The sequence below is a fragment of the Panthera uncia genome, chromosome E3 (genome assembly GCF_023721935.1).
Source record: "Panthera uncia isolate 11264 chromosome E3, Puncia_PCG_1.0, whole genome shotgun sequence".
In the NCBI taxonomy this organism is placed as follows: Eukaryota; Metazoa; Chordata; class Mammalia; order Carnivora; family Felidae; genus Panthera; species Panthera uncia.
Genome location: NC_064815.1, coordinates 7298621 through 7316830, shown reverse-complemented (window position 1 = coordinate 7316830; position 18210 = coordinate 7298621). Strand labels below are relative to the sequence as shown.

General features: G+C 49.0%; 1 protein-coding gene across 4 annotated transcripts in view; it reads left to right on the top strand.

The window, feature by feature from the left end:
- Positions 1 to 18210, top strand: part of MYH11 (myosin heavy chain 11) — a 124452-nt gene that overhangs the window by 27731 nt on the left and 78511 nt on the right. The gene's annotated exons all lie outside the window — the stretch shown is intronic.

Here is an 18210-nt window from a genome sequence, read left to right as displayed (position 1 = left end):
TATTACTATTCTTAACTTTTAACTGAGGCGAAATACACAGACAGCAGGGGGTGGCCAGATGTCGTGTCCAGCCTAAAATTGATTTTTGCATAGGTCTGCGGTCCTATAACCACCACTCAGACCAAGATGTGAAAGATTTCCAGAAAGTTCCCTCATGCCTCGACCTAGTCACTACCTCCTTTATAACCCCCCCCCCAAGGTAACTGTTACTGTGACTTTTGTCACCTTCAGTTTTGGCTCTTGTTAGACTTCATAAAAATTATGTCCTTATATTCATATTTTTCTCATAAGCTCCCTTTCTCACAATCTAGTTCCGACTGAACAAGATTTAGCTAAGAGCATGGATTCTAGAATAGGGGCGCCTGTGTCTAAATCCCGGCTCTGCCACTCACTAGCTGTGTGACCTTGAGCAAGCTACTTAACCTCTCTGTGCCTCTGGTTCCTCATCTGCAAAAGCCAATGACAGTAACTGTGACCTATCTCATAGGCTGATGTGAAGATTAAGTGAACTATTGAACATGCAGGGCTTAGAACAGAGCCTGGTACTTAGCCAAAGCTCACTAAGTGAAGGAGCGCCTGGGTGGCTCAGATGGTTAAGCGCCTGACTCTTGATTTCAGCCCAGGTCATGAGTTCACAGTTTATGAGTTTGAGCCCAAGTCGGGTTCCACACTGCCAGTGGGGAGCCTTCTCGGGATTCTCCCTCTCTCCCTCTCTCTATGCCCCTCGCCTGCTTGTGCTCTCTAAATAAATTAAAACTAAATAAGTAAATAAATAACTCAATAACTAAGCATAAACTATTCTCATCATCGTGCATAAAACCGGATGTTAGACATTGCAACTATGTACGTTTTTTTTGCATGCACATGGAAAATAATATATAACTATTAAAATTATTAGTAGTAGTATTTTAAATTTTAGAGTGAGAGAGCATGAGTGGGGGAGAGGGGCAGAGGGAAAAAGAAAGAATCGTAAGCAGTCTCCGTGCTCAGCACGGAGCCCGATGTGGGGCTCAATCCCACGACCCTGGGATGAAATCCTACGACCTGAGCTGAAATCAACAGTCAGACTTTTAACCGACTGAGCCACCCAGGCGCCCCTGTGACTATTAAAATTAAAATAATAATCTGAGTGGCATCTAAAATCACTTTGTTGTGCTTTATGGGTCATGGACTGCATCTACTGTGCTTCATGCGGGGCTGGGTATGCCAGAAGCTTGGAAAACAGACATTTGCAGTTGTGGGGCCTCTTCTTAGCCTCTATTTGAATAGCACTTTGGGTCAAGGCACAGACCTCCTTTAACAGGAACACACACATTCTCTTTTTTTTTAAATCTTCACCATCTATGGGATAGGGTCGGTGTTACTACCTACGCTTTCCAACAGAGGCAAACGAGTTTCTCAAAGTGCTTGGGAACCCAGGCCATGACCCAGGAGGGCTTACTCCAGGAATGCAAGGCTCGTTCACTCTTCAAAAATCAGTCAATATGACAGTCTAAAGAAGAAAAACCACACCACCAATCCAGAGGTGCAGAAAAAAGCATTTGACAAAACTTAGTATCTGTTCATGAGAAAGTATCTCAGCAAACTAGGAAAAGGAGGGACTTTCATCAACCTGGTATAAGGAATGTCCAAAAAATCTATAACATCAGATTTGATAGTGATAGTGACAGGTTGAATCCTTGCCCCCTAAGACGAGTAACAAGGTAAGGGTGTCTCCTCTTACCACCCTTGTTCAACATCATATGTACTAGAGGTCCTAGCCAGTGTAATAAGGCAAGAAAATGAAACTGGGGCATCTCCAAGTTGTGAGCTTTACCTGTTGGACAACCTTGGTCTTCTTTCAACAAATCCCTTTGCCTCAGCAGGGTCGAGCCCTTGCTTTCCTCCTCGGGTGTTTTGGGAGCATCGTAAAAAGAACAGCACCCATCCCAGTGCCGTTGATCTTTGGGGAGGGGTGAGAGGATTTTTCATCTTATAAATGGATCTGGTCTTGAGATACAGGAGTTCTCCTGTCTCCTTACGCTTGGGAGAGGGCAGCAGAAAAGGGCTTTGCCAGTCCTAAAGCTGTATATAATTGCTACATGACTATGAGGTGCAAATAGTCCTGAGGTTGTGAATCAGCAGCTAATGGGCTGTATCCAGCCTTCAGATAACTTTGGTTTGGTCCACACAGAGTTTTCAGGATACTTGAAGTAGTTGTCAACTTTTTTTTAAATGTTTATTTTATTTATTTTATGTTTTTTGAGAGAGAGAGAGAGTTACAAGCAGGGAAGGGGCAGAGAGAGAGAGAGAGAGAGAGAGACACAGAACTGGATACAGGCTGCAGGCTCTGAGCTGTCAGCACAGAGCCCGACGCAGGGCTCGAACTCATGAACCGTGAGATCGTGACCTGAGCTGAAGTCAGACACAACCGACTTAGGTTCTTGTGAAAATATCGGAACATCTGCCAACACTGGGCCTGTGTTCCCACATGTCAACCATCCGTTTAGAGAGGGCATGAGTTTCCCAGGACTGGGGGCACTCATTTGTGTTTACTGCCCGGCCCTTGGGTCTGACTTGTCAACCTCTGGGATAGCTACCTCCAAGAGTGTTGTGAGTCAGGAATGGAGAACTCCGTTCTGGAAGTTCCTGAGGGCAGGGATCCAGGTGTGCCTTGGAGACACCCCTCAAGCTAGAGGGTCTCAGGTAGAAGTGCCCCCAAGTTACTGACAGAGCAGGTCAAACCCTACAAGTATGACCCAAGCTGGACCACTGCAGACCTGGGGCTGCCATTACCTTCAACAACCAGCAGAGGGAGCCTTGCAAAGATGGCTACATGGACATGTAATCTCGGGTTGTGACGCGATGGTTCCTGGAGTTAGATACGTGTCCTTGTTTAGAAAAACAAACAAACAGAAACATTTCTTTGTGGTCTCCCTTGATGGAAAAGTTAACAGTGATGATTCACATACCTTTTTAAAGAAGTTGAACATCACAAAGTTGCAGCATTCATGGCATTTGGGGGTGCTTTGGGTTGCAAAAAAACCCCACGTAGCAACCAATTAAAGCGGCTTAAACAATAGGAGTTTATTATCTCACGTAACAAGAAGAGAACAGGTGGACGATTTCAGGGTTAGTTAATCCAGCAGCTCAAAAACAGACCTCTCTGGGATTTTCTCGGCTTCTCCCTCATGGTTACAAGATGGCAGCCATAGCTCCAGATATCATGTCTTCATGCGATGATAGCGGAACGCATGAAGGAAGTGGAAGGCTAGGTTCTTTTTTCCATGTCTCTTTTTTTTACCCGGGAGAAAAATCTTTTCCAGGAATTCCTCAGCAGGCATCCCCTTACATCTTATTAATTAAAACTTGGTCACATGCCGACCTCTAAACCCAGGGTTGGCAAACAGGACCGGGACCTTCATAATTGGTTCAGACTATTCCTGGCTCTTTCCTGGAGCTGAGGGAGCTCCCACAAGCCCATTTTTTTCCTGAATACTGGAATGAAATGAAATTCCATTAGCGAAGGGGAAGGGAAAGTCACAGGTAAGCACTCCCACAGTGCTCTTAAAATACATGTGTGTAAGTTAAAAAAAAAAACAACCGTTAATATTTTATGTTCATTCTAGAAAAAATAAAAACATATACTTAAGCTAATGAGAATATACCAGCACCCATAATCCTTTCACCCAGAGGTCACCACCATTAACCTTTGGTATGCAGCCTTTCGTGTGGTAACTGAGCTGAAAGTCTTGAAATGAAGGGAGTTTTGAGTGTCTGAAAATAACTGATTCCAGAAAAAAAAGGTCACTTAAAACAGGGACCAAAGTTTCACTGGAAGGGGTGGGGGGGGGAGACGTTTTGACTGGGCTGGGGCAATGACATTGCAAATTGTAAATTTATTTTATCTGCATACGATAGGAATTTGGCTATAATTGGAACTAGATGCCAATTCTTACATTGAGTATAAAATTAAGGGCTGATTTTTTTTAATGTTTATTTATTTTTGAGAGAGAGAGAGAGAGCAGGGAAGGGGCAGAGAGAGAGGGAGACAAAGGATCCGAAGTGGGCTTTGTGCTGACAGCAGACAGCCCAATGCAGGGTTGGAACTCACGAACTGTGAGATCATGACCTGAGCTGAAGTCAGACGCTTAACGGACTGAGCCCACCCAGGCGCCCCAGGGTTGATATTTTTTAACCTTTTTTTTTTTTTCTCTTTGGACAAAATCACGTGAGAGCATATCGCAGCGTTCCTCACGTCGTGTTTGATCTCTGCAGCACCAGCTGAAGAGGATAATTTTTGCAGACTTATTAGAGTTTTCCCAAGTGTTCTTTTGTTTCATTGTTCTTAAAATACTACCATGTTGTCGTTCGCGGTGACTCTGTGGTCACAATTTAGTTGTGAACGGACGTGACTTCCTTCGTGGCCTCTCTGAGCTCATTGACCTCGCGACACATTGCACCTTTAGGGAAATTGTCTGTTGTGCATGGCTGCTGGTTTGTTGTGTGTGTGTGTGTGTGTGTGTGTGGATGATGGTGGGTGCTGACACCCCGTCATCAGCAAGATAAAGCTGCTGAGTTGGATAAGAGGCAGTGATGGGGACCAGAGGGGGCTGCTTCAGTGGGGTCTGGTTTCCTAAGTGGTGAACTCATCGAAGAATAGTTCTGTGTCGGGATCATTTGGCTTCCGCAGACAACCTCCCGACTGTGGGGCACGGTAATACTCGATGACGGGGATCCCCATGTCAATACATTCCATTCCCTGTGGGCTCTACAGTTTGACACAAAATCACATAGTGAGATGGAAAATGACTTAGAAGCGTTGGCACATTTTAACCCCCAAGGGAAATCCATTAACTGTGAGCACGCCCATCCATAAAAGATAAACTATTGAGTGCAAATGTTAATCAGCAGTTGCTACTGAGGCATTCATTTTGGCATTACCCGGTCCTTTCTGGAAAACTGGCAATGATAGACTCCAATGAAACAGATCATGGGAAAAAAGTGGAAGCTTTGGGGAAAAAAACCTTCTTCTCTCTAAAGGGGAAATTTGGTTTTTGCAAAGGAAAGTGTAGGCCCAGTTTGTGACTCCGTTGATGAATATTGCTGTCCCAGTCTGTAAGGTCATTTGGCCGGGAGCCACAAGGAGCTTTCTGTCTTTTATTTTTGGTTTGTTTTAATGTTTATTTACTTTTGAGAGACAGAGAGAGACAGAGAATGAGCAGGGGAGGAGCAGAGAGAGAGGGAGAAACAGAATCAGAAGCAGGCTCCAGGCTCCGAGCTGTCAGCACAGAGCCCGACGCGGGGCTTGAACCCACGAACCGTGAGATTGTGAACCTGAGCCAAAATTGGGCGCTTAACCGCCTGAGCCACCCAGGCGCCCCGAGCTTTCTGTCTTGTTGGAGACATAAAGCAAGCAACTGTGGCTTCCTCCTCCACAAAGTTTTTGTAGAACAAGATGGGGTGTGAAGAGGTGGGTTGGGATGGATAACACATGCGGTGAATGTAGAATGTAATCTTTGAATGTGTTACATGAGTGATCCCTTAAGTTCCTGAGGACCCATCAACTGCCTAAGAACCAGACTGTATCCTTGTCTGCCTATTCATTTCTGTATCTCCAGCATACCTACTGGTGCCCAGCATATAGAAGCTGCTCAGTTAATACTTGTTGATAATGAATGGATGTACTTAATCACTAACTCTTCCCCAGATTCTCCTTTCTAAATGTGCTAATCCCCCTTCACTATGTCTAGATATGTGTTGGGGACCCTACTTACAGCTTCTCCTTGAAGGTGGTTGCAACTGGAGGCTTCTGAGCTGCCCTGGCTACCCTCCATGACTGGTAGCTGACATCCGAGACCTTCCTAACCATGCTTGGAATTCACTTCACTGCTCTCTTGGTGGATTCCTTGGCCCTGGTTTCATGCCTTCCTCTTCCTTGATTTGCTGTGCTGTTTAAATGGAGCACCTTTTCTAGTGCCTTCTCAAGAAAGGATGTGTATGAGGCAGATTGAGATCCTGCATATCTCATCTGAAGACTTGATACTTCTCTAATATGTGACGGCTAGTTTAGCTGGGTTTAAAATTTCAAGCAACAAATAGTTTTCTTTCAGAATTTTGAAGGCATCGCTTCACAGTCTTCTAGCTTGTGTCATTTTTGAGAAGATAAAAGCCAATTGGAGTCTTAATCGTTCGTGTGTGACCAATTTATTCCCCTCCTTCTCTGGAGGCTTTTAGACCCTTCTTTATCCCCCTGTTCATGATGATGGGATTTGTCATGGATCTGTTTTCACCCATTGTGCTGGAGACTTCATGGACCCTCTTAATCTGTAAACTCATGGCCTTAAGTTCTGGGACATTTTCGTGAATTACTTCCTTGATGATTTATTTTTTCTCTGTATTCGCTGTTCTGCTTCTCTAGAAGTTTTCTCGTGTCCAGAATTGAACTCTGGCACTATCCCTTTTTCATCTTCTTAGCCTTTTCTGCACACTTTCCTCAACTTTGTCTTACAAACCTTCCATTAAATTTTAATTTCTGTTTGTGTGTGTGTGTGTGTGTGTGTGTGTGTGTAATTTCTAAGAACTCTATTTTGTTTCCTGAATATTTCTTTCTTATAGCATTTTTTCCCCATGTGATGTGATGTCCTTTTCCTTGGAGGATTCGTCTCCATGTTGAGTCTGTTCCCTCCAGGATGGTTCTTTTCCTATTGACTTATTTCCATTTCTGTCTGACATATTAATAGCTTTCTTCAGAAGTTTGCTGATTCTTGGCTATCCGTGCATCAGGGATGCATCAGTGCATGGGCACCACAGCAGTGATGGGCACTCTGAACTTGCATGAATAGCTTGCTGGGGATGAGCTTGGCTCTTCCCTGGAGCACTTCCAATTGCTCTTTCCATCTTTCCTTGGGCTGATCAGATTTTTCAGGGAAGATTTGTGTTGTCTTCTGCCTGGAGGGTCAAGATCTGTCCACAGTCATTTTGGTTGCTTGTGTGTGTGTGTTTGAGAGAGAGAGAGAGAGAGAGAGAGAGCGAGCGCGCACATGGGTGCGAGCAAGTAAGAGGGGGAGGGGCAGTAGGGGGAGAGAGAGAATCCCAAGTGGGCTCTGTGCCAACAGCAGAGCTCAACATGGGGCTCAATCCCATGAACCGTGAGATCATGACTTGAGCCAAAATCAAGAGTCAGATGCTTAACCCACTGAGCCGCCCAGGCGCCCCTGTGTACCAGTATTTTGAAACTGTAGTTAAGAGGCTAAGGGCTTCAAACTGTGGAGTGAAACTTGCACGTTTTCCTTTTCATATGGTCCCTGGTGCACCCCAGGCCAGGGACTCTCTGTTTAATGCTCTCCAGAGAATAAAATCTGCCCCTTTCTGTGGGCTGTGGGAAGGGCAGCCATTTGGCTGCAGGGAGTGTGGAAGGTATCTGGCTTTTCCAGCAGCTTCTCAAGCCGACTTTGAGCTCATCCTCATGTTTATGAGTGCTCCTTCACCCATTCTTCCAGAGACCCCCTGGTGCAGCTGGTTACTGAGGTTTGGCCAGTGGAGGGGGAGAGGGAGGTGCACAGGGGATTCTGGGATGAAATCACTTTTCTTCCAGTCTTCTCCATTGTCAGCTCACACTTCTTCCCTGGGACTGCCATCACTCATCCTGTTTTCTGGCTTCCCAGATTTCGTTGCTATTTACTCTCTCTTCTCTGGTTCACCTGCTCCACGTGTGTTTGAAAAATCCCTTTACTGTCATTTCACTCAGGTTTGGGGAGGAAGGAGCCTTAAATGCATGTGTTCAACCCACTCTCCTTCAATGGAAACTCTCTCAAACCTTCTTTTCCAAAGTGGTGATAAGGATAATAGTGGATTTTTATTGTGTGCTTGCCCTATGCTTTCTGGGAATATTCTCTATCAATCCTTACCCCAAACCTACAAGGCAGACAGGATCAGATTAAGATCTTTAAAATGAAACCTTGGGGTGCCTGGGTGGCTCAGTTGGTTGAGCGTCCAACTTCAGCTCAGGTGGTGATCTCCCAGTTCGTGAGTTCGAGCCCCACATCAGGCTCACTGCTGTCAGCCCAGAGCCTGCTTCAGATCCTCTGTCTCCCTCTCTCTCTGTCCCTCCCTTGCTTGCACTGTCTCTCTCAAAGTAGATAAACATTAAAAAAAATAATAAAATCAAGCCTTGAAACTATTATAGTGCCCACATATGTAATCTAGAATACAAGCAATACTAAATTATAAAGCCAGGAAGGCCAACAAAGTTTTTATGTTTCCCCATAACATTTTCCTTCCTGGTTTTCATGAAACAGCAAATACTATACCCTTCCAAAATTTTTCATTATTTTTCCCTTCATTCCTTCCCGTGTGTGCATGTGCACATGGGTCTGTGGTTATGTGAGTTGTCGGATAATCCAACATGGGAAGCGGGTGCTAATATTAAATTTTTTTTAATGTTTATTTATTTTTGAGAGAGAGAGGGGGAATGAATGAGCGGAGGAGGGGCAGGGAGAGGGAGACACAGAATCTGAAGCAAGCTCCAGGCTCTGAGCTGTCAGCACAGAGCCTGACGCAGGTCTCAAACCCACGAATCGTGAGATCATGACCTCCTGAGCTGAAGTCAGACGCTTAATCGACTGAGCCACCCAGGTGCCCCAAGCGGGTGTCATTATTAGCCTCCTTTTATAGCTGGGGAAACTGAGGCTCAGAGAGGAGAAGAACTTGTCAAAAGCTCCAAACATGTCAGAGCTGGATTTGAACTTGGGTTTATCTGACGCCCAAGCTGAAGGCTCGCCTGGTCAGTGGGGGGCTCCAGCTGCTGCATTGAGCCCCCGACTGTACCCCCATGGAAGGCTGTTTGCTCCTAGACGGTCAGGGTGTTGAAGCCTGGGCTGCCTAGGACAGTTTGTTGACTGGGGCAAATTAACACAATAAATGTGGGGAAAACACCACCCTTGACGTAGCACTTTGGGTCTCCCGCCTCCCCTGCAGTGGTTTGCAGGTGGGGGTAGGGGGGAAGAGTGTGGAGGGCGCATAGGATTTCATTCTCATGTGCTGAGTACAGCCCTCAGGATGTGTTACCCCGTGCAAGATCGCGTCTGGACGCGTTTTGTCCTCGTGTAATTAGCACCAAACGGCCACTCTCAGGGGATTAGAAAAGAAACAACAGCCAGCTGGCCTCTGTCAGCTCAAACCCTCTTTAAGCTGGAGAGCCATCTGGGAGGTGGGGTGACCTAACCTCTAGGCTCTCTTGCTTTGCAAGTTCCCACACTCAGTCGCATCGCTCTGTCTGTGGTTGGCGGGCCCTGGGGGGTGGGGGGCAGCTCAGGGTCACCAACCCCCCCCCCAGGGCCGCTCTGTGAACTTGGCAGAGAGAGGAAGGGCACCAATGTCCCCTCCAACCCCCGCCCCTGCCCTGGCTCACTGCTCTGTAAAGCCTGCACGGCTCGGCCCTCTCCAGCACCACGCAGGGCAGCACCCTGCCTCAGAACAGCCTCCCCGTTAGACAAAAAGGAGACTCAGCGTACCAGATGACTTGGCCCTCCAGTCCTTGTGCAGCTGGAGACGTCACCCTCTGCCACCCTCAAAACACTGACTTTCGTCGGCGGTGGTATGGTACCAGAGTGCCGTTGCCCCCGTTTAACAGACCAGGAAACTGAGGCCCCAGGAGGCTAAGGGACTAGCTTGGGCCTTCCCATTAGAAAGGGCCGGACCTGGCCTAATACCCCGTCCTCTTGGGACAGAATCATTGCCGTCTAGACGCCTTGGCAGGCTCACTATTTTGGATGACGTTGATGATGGCCCTGGTGATGATCCTAGCGAGCGCTGCATTCTCCGACGTGCCATGGGTTAATTGTCAGCTTTGTGCATCCAGTCTGACATCACTGTTTCCATATCCTTGAAGGGTATGGATTTTTATCACTCTTCTCCTCAAAAGAATAGTGTTTTGCCCAAGAGGTGGGACCAGGAAGTCATGTCAAGTCGTTTTGCTCCAGAGACCGTGTTCCTACAACGCCCCCCAAGAGAGGGGACCGGATGCGTGGTCTTCGGAGATTTTGTCGCGGCTCTGTGTCTGGCCTGGCAGGGTGGTGGGGGGTGGCTCCTTCTGCCTGACTCGGTCCTCACTGACACGCCGTGACCAAGCAAGGTCGGTGCTGAGTTGTCATGGGCAGTTCACGTTCTTTGCCCGGAAATGAGGAAGCATAGAGGATCGTCGGATGAGCCTTTTAGGGACCTCCCTGTGGTGTCTTGCACGGAGGGGAGAGAGCTAGGGAGAGTTTGTTTATTTTTTAACAAGCAGTAAATACTGAGTTGAAGGAGCAGGCATGCTCAAGGGACTTGGGGAGCTCTGGCTGATAATCGCTGATGAGAAATGCACGCTCCGGCCTCCTCCTCCCTCTCTGTCCTCCCAACCCCAGAGGAAATCCCTGGTCGCCTTTGATTCAACAGTGTTAACCAAGGCCCCGCTGTGGGGGGGTGGGCTGGTGAGGGGGGGGCACAGTCTACTCCGTGGGGACACACAAGGGGAGGGAGACCCAGGTATTCATCAAATCATTACACAAACACACGTGCTATGTAAGGGACTTCCAGGGGGCGCCTGGGTGGCTCAGTCGGTTAAGCCTCCGACTCTCGATCTCAGCTCCGGTCGTGATCTCGCGGTTGGTGGGACCGAGCCTTGTGCTGGGCTCTGTGCTGACCGTGAAAATATCGGTCTTCCCGTGTCCCACCCGCCAACTGGCCACGTCTGCTGTTAAAGATGCCAGAGCCTGCTTCGGATTCTGTGTCTCCCTCTCTCTCTCTGTCCTTCCCCTGCTCACCCTCTGTCTCTCTCTCAAAACAAATAAAGATGAAAAATTTTCTTAATAAATTAAAAAAGAAAAGATGCCAGACCTGGGGCGCCTGGGTGGCTCAGTCAGTTAAGCATGTGACTCTTGATTCCGGCTCTGGTCGTGATCTCACAGTTCGTGGGTTCAAGCCCCACGTCAGGCTCTGCACTGGCAGTGAGGAGTCTCCTTGGGATTCCCTCCCTCTCTCCTCTTTTTTCTGCTCCTCCCTGCTCGCTTCCTCTCTGTCAAAATAAGTAAACAAACAAAAAGATGCCAGAGCTTTGGGTAGGTGTGGAAAATTCCTGCTGGGTCCTGCATGAACCCTCAGAGTATGTCTCTTCCCACTCAGAATCTCTTGCTGCCCACTCTGCTGGGGGAGAAAGAAGGTGGCAGATCAAGACCAGAGAAAGAGAAGGGCCCTGACCTCCAGGGTGGTGGGTTCGGGCATCAGCTCCTGAGCTGGGTTCAAATCCCTGTTCTGCCGATGCACCCACTCCTTTGTGCCCCAGTTTCCTCTCTCGCCCCGTGAGGCTAATCACTGTGCTCACCCCAGTTGTTGCAAGGGTTCACAAGTGCACGGGGAACACGGTGCCTGTTCGCAGTGGGTGTGATAAGTGTTAGCTGTCATGCCAGGTCCCGCAGTTGAGGCCCAGCACTGACATTCACCGTGGGTCTGGAATCCTCTGACAACCGCCTTCACACGTGGCACTAGGGGGGCTACTTCTCTTCTGCACACGGTGGGGCCTGTGTCCTCCCTTCTTGACTGGCTGCGGTGAGGGGCGGCGGGGTGGGTAGTGGTGACCCTACAGGGACACGGGCTTGGCCGCTGCCCTCTCGCTGGGTCCCACAGCAGCCTGGCATGGGAAGGAAAAGAAGCAGTGAGCCTGGGTCTGTTTTCTCCTTTTATGGTCAGCCTGCAGGCCTCTGGCTTCCCAGCGATAAACCACGAGCTTGTGTTTGGGATCGGGCCGAAATAGCTGGTCTGTGGGGGGCTGGGCGTCCCCTGAGAATCTTCAGGCCAGCTTCGGGGGAGGGACCGCTGGAGCCCATCATCTGCTCAGAAATCTCACTCACAGACTTGCAGGCCCAAGGCCGGACCCCGAGGGTGGGGGAAGGAGGGGAGGGAGGGGTGTGCAGGGGTGCGTGTGAGGTGAGGGGAACGCCGGGTCTCTGGGCTGAGCGACCTTGGCATGCCAGCCCCGGCCCTGCAGATCTCTGCTCCCGGACGGTGTCCCTTCCATCTCTGACCTACTGTGGCCCAGGGCCCCTGCTTGAGATGCTCTGCTTTTTTGGTGTCTCCTCTTGGGGAAACACTACACGTCTTTCTCCACGTAGCACAGAATCGCTTCAGCTGAGAAGACTTGTTGGCTCTCAGGCAGCTGCCAAGCTAGTTGTCTTACACAGCATTTTGGGCAAATACCCGTCGTAGGCTCTGCTCGCTTTATGTATTTATTTTTTTTTAATGTTTTAAATGGGTATTCATTTTTTGAGAGAGAGAAACAGAGTGTGAGCAGGGGAGGGGCAGAGAGAGAGGGAGACACAGAATCCGAAGCAGGCTCCAGGCTCCGAGCCGTCAGCACAGAGCCTGCCGCGGGGTCTGAACTCGTGAACCGTGAGATCATGACCTGAACCAAAGTCAGACGCTTAACCGACTGAGCCACCCAGGTGCCCCCAGCATTTCCTCCCTTCCTGAAGTCATTGCTCTACCCATCTGACTCCCACACTGGATCATCAGTCTCTCAAAAGCACACTGAGTAGGTCTTAGTGAACTTCAGGTTTCCGGTGGCTGGCACACAGTCGGGGGTCAGGACTTGTTTGCCAAGGGGTTATGTGAACACAGACATAAGTGTTTCCCATTGCTTCGGTCTCAACTGCCTTAGAGAGAGCGAGATGCCAATCAGTTAGCATTTCTTGAGTACCTCCTATGTGTCCGGCGTTGTTCCCGGCACCCGGAATCACGGCCAGCCCTTGACCTCCAGCAGCTCACAGGCTAGTAGGAGAAGCGTGAAAAGCAGTTTTGAAACCTCCGAAAAATGAATAGCTCTGTTGAAGGAGTCCAATCTCTTAATTCAGAGATGGTGTAAGATTAGCATAGTGTTTTTAAAAAGGTTTATTGTGGTATGCTTTATTTATTTTTAAAACGTTTATTTATATTGAGAGAGAGAGAGAGCATGTGTGTATGGACTCACATGAACATGAGCAGGGGAGGGGCAGAGAGAGAGGGAGAGGGAGGGAGAGAGTCCCAAGCAGGCTCCAAGCTGTCAGCGTGGAGCCCAACTCGGGGCTCCGTCCCATGAACCGCAAGATCTTGACCCGAGCTGAAATCAAGAGTCGGACACTTAACCAACTGAGCCGCCCAGGTGCCCCACAGCACCATCTAATTTTATATTTCTCTCACCCCAAGAAGAAATTGTGTGCCCAGGGTAGTCACCTCCCAGTCCCGCCTCCAGTTCCACGGGATGCCTCGTCTACTTTCTGTGTCTCTCTTCTGGAAATATCCTATCCGTGGAATGAATGAGGCACTATGTGGTCCTGTGTGCCTGGCTTCTTGCCCTGAGCGTCATGGCTTCCTTCAGGCTTTATCCACGTTGTGTCCAGTCAGGGCTTTATTTCTTCTTTATGGCTGAGCGATACTCCACTGTATGGATGCACCGCATTTTGTGTATCCATTTAGCAGTCGACAGATGTCTTTATTGTCTCTACTTTGGGGCTATTATAAATAATATAAAGTAGCATAAGTTTTACTAAGGCGGAAGAGAAAAATTCTGCCTGTTACATCATACATGGCCCATTACTATTCCAGATAATCTGTACTCTTCCCCGCTAAGAAGTATTGAGGTTGAAACAATGATCACAGTGAAATTAAGTGCTACAGCGGAGGGAACTTTTGGACTGTCACAGCCAGGGCCACCACTAGGCCATGTGGTGCCCTTATAGAAATAGAAAAAGGCACCCCTTTCTCAAGGCACTTTTCCTTCATCTGCTGCCACGTTGTTTTAATAAATACACAAATCTATAATGACCAGTGTGAATGGTTCCCCTTAGAGTTATGCAGTGTACAACTTCAACCACTGCCCCTGGCAGCCCCAGACGGGGCATGCAGTTGAAAGCCTTCCAACTTAAGTGCAGGGAGGTACAGTGTCAGAGAAAATCATAGAGGAGGTGACTTTCAAGGTGCCATTTGAAGAATGGATTGGGGTGTGTACCCCAAAGAATTGAAAACGAGCACTCAAGTGAAAATTTGTGCTTGGATGTTCAGAGCAGTACTATTTTCAACAGCTCAAAGGTAGAAACAACCCAAATGCCCATCAGTAGATGAACGGATACACAAAATATGCTCTATTCGTACAGCGGAATGTTATTCAGTCCTAAAAAGGAATGGGATTCTGATATATATCACAACAGGGGTGAACTTCGCAAACATCGTGCTAAATGAGAGAAGCCAGACACAGGAGGCTCCATACTGTACCGTTGTATTTATGTGAAGTCACTGCCAGCAGGTGTGGGAGGTATGGCGTGAAGGGTGCCTCCTGAATGGGTAGGGGTTTTATTTGGGGCTGGTAAGAATGTTTTGGAACTAGATGTGCGCAATGCTGCGAATGGACCACATGCCCCCGAATCATTCGCTTCATTCGGTTAATTTTGTATTATGTGAATTTCACCTCAATGGGAAAAAGAAGAAGAAAGAGAACGGATCAGGCAGGAAGAGGGAGGCGTGAGCAGAAGAAGCAGTGAGTGCAGAGCTCGGAGGGGACCCTGCTCCCCGCGTTCAGAGGGCTCTGCTCTGTTGTGTCAGATACAAGCCCAGGCTCAGGAAGGAGGCGGGACGAGCCAGGAAGTCGCGGGTCCGTCCGCGGTGCCCGTTTCAAGCCCTCTTGGTGCCCGTACCAGTCGCTCTATCAGCTTCCCACGCTTGGAGGCCGTGTGTTTCCGATGGGAATGTCTCCGGCCAGAGGTCCCCGGCAGCCCCCAGCGTGGAGCCTCCCTGGAAGCTTCTAAGCCTTCCCCTAGGACCTGCTGCCTCTCTCCTGGGGACCTTGCGGGGGAAAGGCCCCAGGACGGGCATCTGACCCTATAAATCTCCCAGGGCTGCCGGGAAAGTCTGCCTTTTCCCCTGAAACAGATGCATCGACATAGCCCCTCCGTCTGTCAGTCGCAGAATCGTTCCTGAAAATAGTGGAGGCTGTGCGGGCCAGCCCCAGGGCGGTCTCTCCCTGCCTGGCTCTGATCACAGGCTTCTTGGTTCCTCTCCTCCATGCCTGCTTCCTCAGTCAGTGTTTAATGGGTTTCCTACTTTGCTCTGTTCCCGAGCAGATTCTCCTCCTGGGGGGAAGTTGGAGGCACAGACATCCGTATTCCCTGATTGCAAAACAAGGAGCCCGTGGTTGTGTCAATGCCGGGCACCTCCCTCTGCCGATCTCCCAGATATAAGGAGGGGTGACCCTGACTTCGGTCTCTCTCCACAGTGCCCTGGGGAGGCTAAAGGTTTTTTTTCTGTTCTTCTCCCGGACGAAGCGCCACCAGTCCACAAGTGTGGGTTCTCCGAAGAAAGAAAACGGTGCCGTGGCAAAAAAGCAAAGGGTTTGGAGTCCCACAGACCGTGGGTTTGAGTCCCAGCCTGCCACCTGCTAGCTGTGAAACCGTGTTCATTTTCATTTTCTTTCTTTCTTTTTAATTTGTATTCAAGTTAGTTAACATACAGTGTAGCCTTGGCTTCAGGAGCAGGACCCCGTGGTTCATCACTTCCATACAGCACCCAGCGCTCTTGCCGAAAAGTACCCTCCTCGGTGCCCATCCCCCGACCCCCTTCCAGCAACCCTCAGTTTGTTCTCTGTATTGAGGAGTCTCTTATGGTTTGCCTCCCTCTCTGTTTTTCTCTTATTTTTCCTTTCCTTCTCCTATGTTCGTCTGTTAGGTTTCTCAAATTCCACGTAGGAGTGAAGTCTTAGGATATTTGTCTTTCTCTGACTAATTTCACGCAGCACAATACCCTTGCGTCCGTATGAATCAGCACTCCTGTATCCCTTGGGTAAATACCTAAGAATGCAATTGCTGGGTCGTAGGGTAGTTCTGTTTTTAATATGTTGAGGAACCTCCACACCGTTTTCCAGAGGGGCTGTACCAGCTTGCATTCCCACCAACATCTCCGCATCCTCGCCAACATCTCTTGTTGCCTGAGTTGTCAACGTCAGCCCTTCTGACAGGTGTGAGGTGGTATCTCATTGTGGTTTCGATTGGTATTTCCCGGATGATGAGTGATGTTGAGCATCTTTCCGTGTACCCGTTGGCCATCTGGATGCGACTGTGCCCGTTCTCTAGGGCGGCTGTATAAGCAGCTGCAAATGTCGTGGCCAAAAACCATGGGATTGGTTCTCCCACGCCTCTGCTGGCCTGAAGTCAAGGCGTTGGTGGGATTGCCTCTTTCTGGAGACTCTGGGGGAGCATCTGGGCCATGCCTGTCTCGTGGCTCCTCGTGGTGGCCTGCAGTCCTTGGCTTGCAGACACGTCACTCCGGGCTCTGCCTCCTTCTTTATGCCTCTGCCTCCTCCTTTCCCCTGTGTCTCTAATCTCATCCTCCTTTCTCTTAGAAATAAAAACACCCATTATTAGTTTAGGCTGCACCCCAGGTCCGGAGTCATGTCATCTGGAGATCCTTTAATTCCGCTTGTGAGACCCTCTCTGTAAATAAGGTCACCTTCTGAGTTTCAGAGCAGACCTCTCTTTTGGGAGGCCACGGTGACCTTGGCCGGTCACCCCACTTCTGCGTTCTGTTTTCCTCATCTGTACAATGGGGGTGATGTCAGTGCCCACCTCCCGGGCTGCCGTGGGAATTGGATGGGTGGCTGTCCCGAAGGAGCTCCACACAGGTGCAGTGAGCACTCTGGAGGGGGGAGCCGCTGTTCCTCTCCTGTGTCCTAAGCTTTGGGATTAGAATGGTTTCCTCGAGAGCAGTAAAGAGTATTTTTTCGCTAACCATTTTTTGGTGGAATGAGGGAATGGTTATGCCTGCTCCCGTCACCAACATGACCAGGTTAGAAGCAGACGGAGTGAAAGTAAGGGTCCTACCTCTTCTGATTCTCAGTCCCTCAGACCCTCCCCTCGGGGACAGCCACTGTTGGCCACATCTAGAGTGTGTCTTTGCAGTATATCTGATGCATATACAAGTATCTGAGGGTGCGTGTGCATATACACGTACGTGTGTGTGTGGGCATGTGTGTGCATGCATGTGTATGTAAATTCCTCTTTTTAAAACACAAAAGTCATAGTGCTGTGTTTCCTAGCTCTTTGATTTTTAGCTTAATATATCTTGGCATAGAGAGTGTTCTGCATCAGTCTGTAAACACCTCCCGGGTTCTTTTTCCTGGCTGCCTAATGTGCCATAATACAGCCGTGCCAGAATTTAAATACTAACAGTTATTTAACTAACTGTTCTTTAGTGGACGGGCCAGTTAAATAGTTTGCTTCTGGCCTTTGCTACTACTGATGTTGCTGGAGTAACCAACTTGGGTGTCTGTCTTTAGACACAGGTGTGGGTGTTTCTGGAAAGGTATGGGGCGGCCAGGAATCATAGAAGAAGATGGGGGTGTAGGTAGCAGTCAGTACAGCTATACTGGAAGAGGGGACTGTGTGGTGAGGGAGCTCCGATGCGGAAGGGGAGCGCTCTGTCTCTCTGTCCTCTGGGTTCCTGGGGCCCTTCTCCCTGCAAGGGCCTTCCCTTAGCCTCAGCTCAGAGGTCGGACTTGCCTGAATGGAGTGTCTCCACACCCCCTGAACGTGGCCCTCACAGGCAGCTGAGGCCCATGCTACCACCTCAAGGTGGAAAACGTGAGAGCAAGAAAGACAAAATAAATAGTCTTTTGGTACTTCTGCCTTTTGCTGTGAGGATTTGGCTCGACCAGGCCACCAAGATGTCCGTCTGTAATCTGAGAGAAGAAAAGGAAGATTGACTGGAGGTGGAGGTGGCATAGGATCCATGGAGCTTGCTCATTCATCCCATTCATCTTGCCCTGCAGTGGGCCACATCTTTCTGTGACATAAATTGCTCCTCTAGATACGGTCATTACTGTCCTCTCTGTTCCCCAGTGATACACAGGAATGGCATTCTCCAGTTACATCCATCCGTCTGTCCATCTGTCTATCCATCCATCCATCCATGTGTCCATCCATCCATGTATCCATCCATCCATGTATCTACCAATTAATCTGTCCATCCATGTATCTATCCATGCATCCATCCATCCATGCATGCATCCATCCATCCATGCATCTGTCCATCCATCCATCCATCCATCCGTCCATCCATCCATGTATCTACCAATTAATCTGTCCATCCGTGTATCCATCCATCCATCCATCCATCCATCCATCCATCCATCCATGCATCTGTCCATCCATGCATCCATCCATCCATCCAGCC